General features: G+C 39.1%; 1 long non-coding RNA gene across 1 annotated transcript in view; it reads right to left on the bottom strand.

The window, feature by feature from the left end:
- Positions 1-4,878, bottom strand: part of LOC113056220 (uncharacterized) — a 28,657-nt gene extending 23,779 nt beyond the window's left edge. Inside the window, exon 1 of the long non-coding RNA XR_003277675.1 lies at positions 4,792-4,878. This is a non-coding gene — a long non-coding RNA (uncharacterized LOC113056220). The remainder of the gene's footprint in view (positions 1-4,791) is intronic.
- Positions 4,879-12,048: the final 7,170 nt, after the last annotated feature.

Here is a 12,048-nt window from a genome sequence, read left to right as displayed (position 1 = left end):
CCTGGCTCCTCGTACCGCGAGACCCTAAAACGTTCTCGGCCGAGGTCTTCTAAGCCCAAGCAAGATCTGAGGGCAGTTATTGAAGCTAAGAAGTCCTCAGCCAAGAAGCCCTGACGCCAGAAGCTCAGGGTTTCAGAGGGCAGCCTCTGAAGTGAAAACCCTATTAGAGAAGGAGGCCATCAAGGTGGTCCTTCCTCAAGACAGGGAGTCCAGGTTCTACAGCCGGTATTTCATAGTTCCAAAGAAGGATGGGGGGTTGCGTCCGATTATAGACTTGAGGGTCTTAAATCGTTCAGTTATGAGATTGAAGTTCAAAATGCCCACGATCAAGCATGTTGGAGGTCAGATCAGGTCCGAGGACTGGTTTGTCACAATAGATCTCAAAGATGCATACCTCCACATATCCATCCTTCCACAACACAGGAAGTTTCTGAGGTTCGCTTTCGGTGGCGAAGCCTACAAATATCGAGTACTTCCCTTCAGCATTGCACTCTCACCCCGCACGTTCACAAAATGTGTAGATGCGGCTCTGGTTCCCCTGCACATGCAGGGCATCCGCATTCTCAACTATATCGATGATTGGTTGATTTTAGCTCAGTCAGAGCAGGTTGCGGCTCGGCATCAATATGTCATTCTCGCACATATGGGGAGCTGGGTTTGAGACTGAAAGCCAAGAAGAGTGTACTTTCTCCGGTTCAGAGAACCACCTATCTAGGCGTAGTATGGGATTCGACCACGGTGCAGGCACGATTGTCCCCTACTCATATCGAGTCGATCCTCATCTCAGTCGAGAGAGTCATAGAAATCCAGTCACTCACTGTCAAACAATTTTCTGAGATTGTTGGGTTTGATGGCAGCTGCGTCCAATGTGAACCTCTTGGCCTGCTGTACATGAGAACCCTACAGTGGTGGCTCAAGACCAAGGCATTTTCTACGAGGGGCAATCCATTTCAAACTATGAAGGTCACACAGCGCCGACTCCGTGCCTTAGACATGTGGAAGAAACCTTGGTTCTTGAATCAGGGCCCGGTGCTGGGAACTCCTTGTCGCCGTGTAATACTAGCGACGGATGCATCCCTCACTGGCTGGGGTGCAGTGGAATGGTTGCCATCTGACATGGCATATCAATTGTCTAGATATGGTAGCAGTTTATCGTGCACTCAAGCACTTCCTCCCAGACCTAAGGTGTCACCATATGTTGGTGCGCACCGACAACACATCGGTGGTCTCTTACATCAGCCATCAGGGAGGTCTGCGTTCGTGCCCCTTGTACATGCTGGAGCTCCAGATCCTTGTGTGGTCCCAGATAAAACTCCTCTTGTTAAGAGCAGTATATATTCTTGGGAAACTAAACATGGGAGCAGAAATACTGTTGAGGCAGAGGCCTGGGGAACGGAGGCTTCACCCCGAGGTTGTGAAGCAGATATGGAGAGTTTTTGACCTTTTTGCGATTGAAGAGACATCACAATGTCCCCTTTGGTTCTCTCTAGTTCCTCTGGGACTGGACGCTATGGTACAGACCTGGCCGAGGCTTCGTCTGTACGCCTTTCCCCCTATTGCTCTACTCCCGGGAGTTCTGGCGAGAGTACGCTGGGACGGGGTCCATCTGTTATTAGTAGCCCCGTTTTGGCCGGGCAGAGTATGGTTCACAGACCCGGTCTTGCTCCTCGATGGCTCTCCATGGGAGATACCGATCAGGACAGGCCTACTCTCACAGGCGCAGGGCACGATAATTCACCCTCGCCCGGAGTTGTGGAAGCTGTGGGTGTGGCCCCTGAGGGCTCACGCTAGGCACATTCCCCAAAGCATAGGTCTTCAACCATGCTCCTGGGAACCCACTGTCCTGCAAAGTTTACTGTACTTCCAACCTGCTTCAGCACACCTGGCCTGTGACTTTACAAGTGATACTGAAGACCTTGATTATCTTCTTCAGGTTTGTTTGATTAGGATTGGAGCTGATCTCTGCAGAACAGTGGGTCCCCTGGAGCTGGGTTGAAGACCTATGCCCCAAAGCATTGTTTGACGCAGTGTCTCATTCCCTCAAAGGAACTAGGGTTACATACGTAACCTAGAGATGATTCTATGCATTTATTTGTCATTCTAATGAATGGAAACAGACAGGAGAAAGAGCAGGCTTAAAATATTTCTTGTCCTATGATTCTGTCTAGTGGACAACCTTATTATCACAGACTTCATCTGTCTTCTGAAATGTCTGATAGTTTTTAATAGACTGTCATGCCCCAGAGCATCAGAAATTCATGAAAGGATTTTTCCTCAGAATTACTTGTTCTTGGTATGTAAAATATTTTGAGAAGTTAAGACAATGCACTTAAAAGATATAAGAAAATTACTGTTTTCTTTTTAATTGTTATTTTAATAAATTACCATGACAACACTGTTCAAAACATCCAAAAAAACATTTGCAGTTTAACATCTTCAATATCTTGGCATCATGCTGACAAAGTTTGTTTTGAATTGCTAAATCCCAGAGGAGGAGTATGCAATAATGCATCAACCAGATTTTTCATAAATTCCACATGAAATAAAAATAGCCAACTTCTTTATAGCTGATGAATGTAAATTAAAAAAGATGCTGGGTTTTATGAGAACAACATACGTACCAAGTTTGGTGACTTTAGGAAAAACTAACCCCTTCACACTTTTGTCAAAAGCGCTATAGCTACACGCCTATTTATGAGCTTTTGCCAATGTCTATCGGCCGATAACACTAATGTTTGTGTCAAAAAGTGCAGAAGGTTTTGTGTGATGGTAGTTTTAGGGGTAGGGTTAGTGTAAGGGGATAGAAAATACAATTTTTACAGTATAAAAAAACAATATGCCCCCCCCCCCCATAAATCACATACACAAATGAATCAAAAAAAAAAAAAACTTCATACCGACTTAAAAGGTTTAGGTGAAATCCCCCTTTAACAATCAAGCTAGCTGTTTCATATTCACTGCGAAATGACATGACCAGCTTTATTTGTTAATCGTAGCAGGTTAGCATGAATAGTGTTAAGTAACAGTATCCAGCCTTCTCTGTAACAATGGTTCCTCAGTGATATCATCTATGGGCACACCAAACCCCATGATCTAATGCTTTTTGGGCCAAGCTCATTGCCAGAGACATGACCCGTGACTGAGACCAGGCTTTATACATTAGCCTTGCACATAGTGTAGTCATTTCTCTAATGACAGTGTTTTAAAACACATAATTTATATGATTGGAGGAAATCATGCTTTATTGGGCTCTATAAACATGGACTGTGTTTGAGCAGCTGGAGTAATTTGGTCCAATGACTCGAAGTAGGATGAAGATGCTGAAAGCCATCACTGATCAACACTTGAGGAATGAGGGCTAGGTCTGAATAAGACCACAGAGACTGGCTAAAACTTAATATTAAAGCCTCTGGCAGATTCACATGGTAACACATTGACTTTATGGATCACCTGTGGGGAGGGGCTTTATACTCCAGTAAGATCTATTCTGTTTAGTAAAGTTTTATGGACCAACAGAGAACGATGAGCCATTTAAATCATGACCACTGGCATAAATGGCAAAAATGCTGGAATAAATTTGGAAAGGTCAGGCAAATCACATTCACATGTTATGCTCATGCCTGTATAATATTAGACTAATAAATAAATTGAGTATTCCTGAGAATATTGATGCTGATAAAATGCTTCAAGGAATAATACATTAAGATTATCTTATGAATGAGTCTGAGATAAAGTTAGATAAATATATGATAAATATATTTTTCAATTGAAAAGCAAGTACAAAAAGCTGACCATATTTTAGATTCCTTAACCCTGCGCCATACCTAAATTTATCAACTACAATACTAACTACTAATAAGCAACAAATTAGGAGTTTGTTCAGGGAAAATTCTTAGTTAATAGTGAATATGCATTCCATATTCTAAAGTGTTACCAAATTTATATATACATAGTGCAAGTACACTATTATTTAAATGTTTGGGGATAGTGCGATTTTTGGTGGCGTAAAAAATTGGTGGCGTACGTATTTTTAAAAATAGAATTACAGTTAAACAATAATATTATATTCTAATTTAATATATATTTTTATTAATTGTATTCCTGTGATACAAAGCAGTTAGTTTTGTGTCATATAATCCTTCAGATATCATTCTAATATGCTGGTTTGCTTTTCCAAAAACTTTTATTATTATTATCAGTGTTTATAAAAGTTGTGCTGCTTAATATTTTTGTAGACAACAAAAATAGGAAGTTCAAAAGAACAGGTTTTATTTCAGACATATTTTTCAGACAATATTTTTTGTTAACAAAAGCCTTCCACTTTATATCAATTTAGGATATTCTTGTTCAATAAAAATATTATTTTCTTTAAAAATTTTACTTGTTTTTTTTTAGATTACTTAATTAGATGTTTGATGCCATTCAAATGGCTTAACAGCCTATATATTTTTATTATTTCTTAAAATGAATTAAATACTTAATATGAAATCATGCACAATAAGAACATTCTGTTTAAGAATGCAGGAAAAGATTTCAGATATTAGCTCCAAAGCTGGCATGGTTCAAGTGAGGGAAAATGATTATTATTATTTTTTTCAGTGTATTTACTTGCTTATATTTAGAGTTTACAAGCCTTTTTTAGCTAAACCTAAAAGAGAGCTCCACATAACATTCTCATTTCACTTTAAATCAGCCAAATTTATCAAGGATTAACATCACAATTATGGGGTGTCGTTTCTGTAAAAAGTGCTTAGTATCCGAAGTGATAAGAGCTGAAATTATTGTTCTTACCAGTCAAGGTTGACTTTGGCTGACCAGTATGAATATGAGTACTGGCCTGAAACACAGAGGCATGGTCATTTTCCATTTACAGAGAAGTCAGACTATATACACGTTTGGCAGAGTGCCAGGCAGAGAGGAGGGGGAAAAGAAGAAGCATGAGAGAGAGAGAACTGCCTTTACAAAAACGTGTTTATTTGTAAGTGTGCATGTGCCAGAATGTGACTGTGCATGAGAGAAAGGTCATGGAGCGTGGGTAGAGGGCTGGCATTGTGCCCGTTGGTTGAGTCACTTATTTCTTGGTGGGGGAAGATCTTGTCACAAAGTTCAGAAGGTAAAAGGGGATTTTTTTTTGTCTGTTAAACGTAATGCATGTAATCATTAAATGTAATCTGTTAAGAAAATGCATTACATATTTATTAAAAGTGGAGTTTGTTATTTATTCTCATTCAAACTTTTTACCCCTACAGAATTTAATGGTACTTTTGATAAATATGTTCATGAAAATAAGACACGGAGTGTGTCAAGAACATCAGCCAAATACTAACTTGGTAATCCCTTCGCTCGTGGAATGAATTTATCATGTCTGATTGAATAAACCACATCTTTTTTTTTAAGATTCTTCAACACACCTACACAATTTACTCATGATTATATTCTGTAATTCTAAACCTGGTTGACATTTTTTGTCTTAGACTGAACACAAATGAAGACATGTTGTAGGATAAAAGCTCTTCTCCTTCATTTTTATTGAATATGCTTCATATTTTGCTACAAAAAGATCAAAAGCACTATCAAAGTATAATAAAAGTAGACCATGCATTTAGGCCTGGTCGTCCTTGAAAAGTCCAATCTTTTCACTGAATACAGTTCACATATCAAGCTTGAATGATTCTTTCACAAATTTGACTGATCTGGTTCTCGAGTGCAACTTAATGACTCACAGCAGTTTACTAGAGGAAAGGATTATCATTGAGTATAGTAAGTTCTCAACAACAACAACAAAACTTTCATAGGATTTCAGAACACTTAATAGAATATAAGAATATAGCACACAAGTCATATGGACCACTTTTACTACACCTTTCTGGGGTTTTACATCCTTTTTGAAGCTTGAAAGACTCAGTTCCCATTGGGGACTATCCGCAGCAAAATGAAAAAAGAAATCGGCACAATTCTCTTTTTGTGTTCCACAGGCGAAAGGAAGTCAGACCGGTTAGGATGGTGAGTAAAAATAACACAATTTTCATTACTGAGTGAACTATTCCTCCAATTTCCTCCTTTAATTACATACATAATGATTTATCAGACAATTAATCACATCCAGAGAACATTAACATCTGTAACGCCCACATCCAGACACATTAGTGTTAACTACAGCGATCCCAGTATGGTCCAGTACATGAAATGTAACTATAACATAAACTCCTTTTTTATAAAAGAATCTTTTCTGAATAGTTCTTATTCTTTGACATTTTAGAAAATGAAAGTTTCAGACTTCATATGCAATCAAATTCATATTAATTATGAACCAATTCTGTTTTTGGGAAACCATCAGCCAGCACCGATCTAGCTCATTCCACATTAACTGAACGGCACAAATGGGTTCTCGCCAGACGTTCAGGAATACAGTAATAGCTTATCATTAGCGGCCTGCCAAAAAGTTTTCAAAGAGTGCTTGGGGTGCTCTGTGAGATCAGGCTCAGACCTACTTTACTGGAACTACAAGCAAAACACATTACAGAAATGAAAATGAAGATTAAAGCATGGCTGCGTGAAGGCTGAGGAGGCTGGAAGGAGCGTGACGGCCTAAAAGAACAGTGCAGCAGAATGCAAAATTGAACAGTTCGCCTAATTATGATGTTGCCCTCGGAAACACTGGAGTGGATGAAAGGTGAAAGGTGCAGAGGCTGTTTTCACAAGACTATTTCCTTTGAGCTCCTGCAGATACATGGTCATGAACTGACAGGCTTGGCGAGATAAAACTCACAAACACAATCACATCTAAATTCTTCCAAAGCAAAAGACACACACACCTAGAATACACTATGAGCTATGTTTCCAAATCTAGTGAGCTGCCTCACAGTCTGCTGTCGATGTTGGCTACCTTCTAAAGGGGTCTGCATACCGGATGAGAAGGACAGTGCCACATCACACTGCTGCTATACCAACTCACAGATATCGCACACCACCACCAAACAGGCAAAAGTTCACTTTAAGAATTAACAAAGTGGAACTGAAGACTTTGATGTTCAGTGTTTGAAAAAACAGAGCAAACGGAAAGAGAAAAGGCAAGACAATTCTTTGGTAAAAAATGCACAATACACAGTTTTACTGGCTACGGGTGAAGTCATTGTACACATTAACAGAGTTTTGCGAAAATAGTTCAGTAGTTATTATCAGTACTTTCCAGAGCTAAATAAATACAACCAGCAATTCCCTGGACTTCATCTAAAAAATCATCACATTGTGTAAGGTTGATTTAACCTGGCTAACAAGTAATCAGAGTGTAAGTAAATTCACACAAAAATGTGTCTGAAAAAAGCCTACAAATACCTTAAGATAAACACATGTGCAAGTGGTTTTCAATTATTCAGCAGTCTGTCATCTTTTATTTCTTACATAACATGCATGTCCACACATATTATACACACAATACACATATGAGAATTTAGCATAATTTTAAGACAACCCTTTTATGGCACCTCAAGGCAGACGAACTCAATTAGACAGTAATGTCATTCAAAGAAAGGACAGAAAAGGACAGACAATGGCAGGAACAGTGTGGAATGCAAGGGTAGCAGAAATGTCTTTAGGGCTGTCAACCAAAAAATAAAAAAATAAATAAACCAAAAATATGCAAACAGTGTCACCATCTAAACTAATTCATTGCTGTCAGTGTCTTAAACCAATTATGTTTAAGTCAATTGGCATCAGTTTGGAAATTGGATTAAAAAACAACAACATTGGATTTAAAAAACGAATCAGAACAGATCCTGGTACATGAAACACAGTGAAAGAAACAGAAATTGTAGAGAAACAGAATGAAACATGTCAGAGCGGGAGTTGGAGATGAGAGGAGGAAAATATGAAGGCACTGACCTAAATTGCGCTTTTTATCATCTATGGCGATGAAGCGAATACAGGGATTACTGGAGACGTACTTGGCTGCCCAAGGGATGTCGATTCGTGTGTCGGCTTTGTAGAAGAGTCCAAGTGCGTAGCGGCAAGAGTAGCTGACAGCCTCCAGCATCCTCCTCTGATTCTCTCCTATCACTGCACAGAGACACACAAATACAGAAGCACAGGATGAAGCCTGTGGGCCTTGGTTAGTTCATCTCTCTATTCACTTCAGACAGCCACCAGCACTGCTGCCTGCGTAGAACAGGCCTCTAGCATTCACATCACACAGATCAACTGAGCGAAACACTGTGCCGTCAACTCACAGAGCTTCTACAGCACCAGGTCTGATAACACACCTGGGTTAGTGTGACAAGAGCAAGGACAAAGACATTAGGATGATGCGTACAGCCTATAATACACAATCAACATGTCCCTTCTGCAGATGAGATGAGCAATGCGGAGGTTAAAATGGTCGGTGAGTAGCACTTTAATGAGAACGTGGTGGATGGACTTGCTTCAGAATGTGGAACTCTTTTTTTTAGAAAAATGCTGTCCTTATTTCCTGTCTGAAACATCTGTTATTTATCGGACACAAGCAGTCATACTCATGACTGCTATAGTTATTAAGGGCACACAGGTACTAAATGTAGTGAAGGTCAAAGGTCAGCCCTTGTGGAATCAAATGCATATTTCTACTCAAAGACACCCGTTTCCAGTAAGGAAGAAAGCATTTTCACGGACAATTGACAGAGAGACCTGATCAACATTTGTATATCTGAGCAGTACCCCACCCCCCACAACCCCCAAAGCAACAAACAGATGTTTGCTGAAAAGTGATGAACAGAATGCAAACTCATCATTTTCCCTTCACACGTGTGATTCAGTTCCGAATGGCAGTTTCAGTACAAGCTCTGTCCCCTCCATGGCCCCAGCAAATCTGTATACTGCATAAATCTGTATAGACCCTATTAAATCAGTTGGTGAAGGCAGTTTCCCTTCCTATTTTAATGTAATTCCTATTGAAATGGGAAGCTTAGGTGGGACATACTGAATGAAAAACAAAAAATGCCTTTGCAGAGATGGGAATCACATAGTAAACAACTGAATCTGGTTTCGTTTCTTCTTATAGATTCCAGTTCCCTAATTGTTCCATTAACAATTCTTTTAGTGTTTAAAAAAAAAAAAATTGGAGGAAAAACAAAAGCTAGTTTGATTAAGTTAGTTCGATTAGGAAGCAACCAACTGACGATGATGGAATACGACAATAGAGGTGAAACAGTCACGTGACTGTCCCTGGACATGTCCCTTTTTATCACTGTCTGTTTCATTGAAGAACATCTGGGGGAGATTAGGAGCATGTAAATGTGCCTTTTTGTACAGAGACAATCTGCTGCGGCATCTGAGCATGAAAACCCCAGAGACAATGCAAACCCTGTCAGCTGAATCCATAAAGAGGCTTTCTTTTTCTCCTCATGGTAATGGAATCTGGTTACAGAACACACCATTGTTAATTGGCATAAATGATTTTGACATGGGAAGGGTTATCTAATACAGATATGAGAATGCTTTTTACCACATTAACCCATTTAATTTCACTAGAGCTGTACAATGAGTGCAGGTGCACATTAATGAATCATCCTTTTTTAAAAGCTAGGACTTCTATTTCAAGTAAAAGGAGACCACTTAGTTGGTGGTCTCAATGACTTCAGCTTAGGCACGACTATTGAGATGTTTTTAGAGCCATGCTTTCAAAAATAGAAAAGTACAGGCTGTGCATTTTCTGGCTGCTACGGTATGTAAAGCTCTGAGTCATGGTGTAAAGTGCATACTGCCCTACATTACCCCCACCCTCTTCCTGCCTGCTCAGGTTGGCAGTCCAATTACCTCTGACAGGTTTGTACTGTGGGTCTCCTTTCCGCTCAATCACATGCTCAGAGCTCACAAACCGAGTGAACTGAGAAAAAGACCAAAGCAATGAATCAACAAACTGCCTTCTTCTCTGGTTAAAATCATACGATTTTATAGACACAGTATTTATTTATTTTTTCATTACAAATACTATACTCAATGTAACAATTACAATTAAAAGTTACACTGAAAATATGTATGCATTATAGTTTTTTTAACTGACATTTAGAGGAAGCAAAAATGTATTTGATCCCCTATCAATCAGCAAGATTTCTGGCTCCCAGGTGTCTTTTATACAGGCAACGAGCTTAGAGTAGGAGCACTCTCTTAAAATTCGAATCTCATCTTTTTACCTGTATAAAAGACACCTGTCCACCGAAGCAATCAATCAATCAGATTCCAAACTCTCCACCATGGCCAAGACCAAAGAGCTGTCCAAGGATGTAAGAGACAATATTGTAGACCTAAACATTATGTTTTTGGGTTGTTTTTCTGCTAAGGGGACAGGACAACTTCACTACATCAAAGGGATGATGGACGGGGCCATGTACTGTCAGATTTTGGTTGAGAACCTCCTTCCTTCAGTCAGGGCATTGAAAATAGTTCATGGATGGGTCTTCCAGCATGACAATGACTCGAAACACATGGCCAAGGCAACAAAGGAGTGGCTCAAGAAGAAGCACATTAGGGTTATGGAGGAGCCTAGCCAGTCTCCAGACCTTAAAGCTGCAGTAGGTAACTTTTGTAAAAATATATTTTTTACATATTTGTTAAACCTGTCATTATGTCCTGACAGTAGAATATGAGACAGATAATCTGTAAAAAAAATCAAGCTCCTCTGGCTCCTCCCAGTGGTCCTAGTGCCATTCGCAGAAAGTCATCCACTCCCGGTAAGAAACAACCAATCAGAGCTGCGGTCCGTAACTTTGTTTGTGTTCAAAATGTAGAAAAATGTATATAATAAGCGAGTACACCATGAATCCATTTTCCAAACCGTGTTTTTAGCTTGTCCTGAATCACTAGGGTACACCTATAATAAGTGTTTATATTCAGACTATTTTAGATTGCTTCGGGGTACCGCGGCGGAGTAACCCAGTACCTTTGTGATTCTTCATAGACATAAACAGAGAGAAGTAGTTCCGGCTACAATGTTCTTCCGCAAGACGCAAGCAGTTCTGTTTTTTAACCGCTAGAGCGTCAAAAGTTACCTACCGAAGCTTTAATCCCATAAATCTGTGGAGGGAGCTGAAGGTTCCAATTGCCAAATTACAGCCTCAAAACCTTAATGATTTGGAGAGGATCTGCAAAGAGGAGTGGGACAAAATCCCTCCTGAGATGTGTGCAAACCTGGTGGCCAACTACAAAAACATTTGAGCTCTGTGATTGTCAACAAGAGTTTTGTCACCAAGTAATTCATGTTTTGCGGAGGGATCAAATGCATGTTTCACTCATTAAAATGCAAATCAATTTATAACTTTTAGAAATGCGGTTTTCTGGATTTTCTTGTTGTTATTCTGTCTCGCACTGTTCACCTACCACTAACATTATAGACTTTTTTTCTGTTATTGGGCAAACATACAAAATCTTCAGGGTCAAATAATTTTTCCCTCACTGTATGTTTAATACATATAACTATTGATCACAAAACATTATTGTGTTATCGTATCAGATTACCGTATCAGTAAAAATTTCAAAACTTCTGTAAACTTTTCAATATTCTAAAACTTTGTGTTCTCAAGTGTTCAAAGCATAAGAAAAACAAAAAAGATTTTTAAATGTCAAATTTAAAAGACATTTTTTTGCCAACAACATATTTTTTACAATCATTAAGAGAAAGTATTTTTAAGGGCAATGAACACTATTCTAAATGCTTCCTCGTTCTCTGAAAGTTTACTTTTAAGTTTTGAAATAACATGCTGAATTATACATCCACTTGCACAAATGATGTTCATGGGCTTGAATATTTACCCCCTTTTCCTTTCTCAGTTGTCCCCAGCCTATAGAGAGACAATGTATGCTTTATTACTTCAGTGAGTAATAAATTAATTCACTAAAAATGTGCAGTTTTACATTTTCCACTTCTTTATAAAAGATGGATTTCCTTTGTCTGCTCACTCTGATGGCTTGCTTGCTTAATGATAAGTAATGGCACTAATGTGCAATGAGAGCACTAGTGAATACTTCAGTAAAAGTTTCCTCTTAGTTTAATCCCAGAGGGATTGGATTTCATTACACACA

The sequence above is a fragment of the Carassius auratus genome, chromosome 37, assembly GCF_003368295.1.
Source record: "Carassius auratus strain Wakin chromosome 37, ASM336829v1, whole genome shotgun sequence".
Taxonomy (NCBI): domain Eukaryota; kingdom Metazoa; phylum Chordata; class Actinopteri; order Cypriniformes; family Cyprinidae; genus Carassius; species Carassius auratus.
This window is presented reverse-complemented; position numbering and strand designations above follow the sequence as displayed.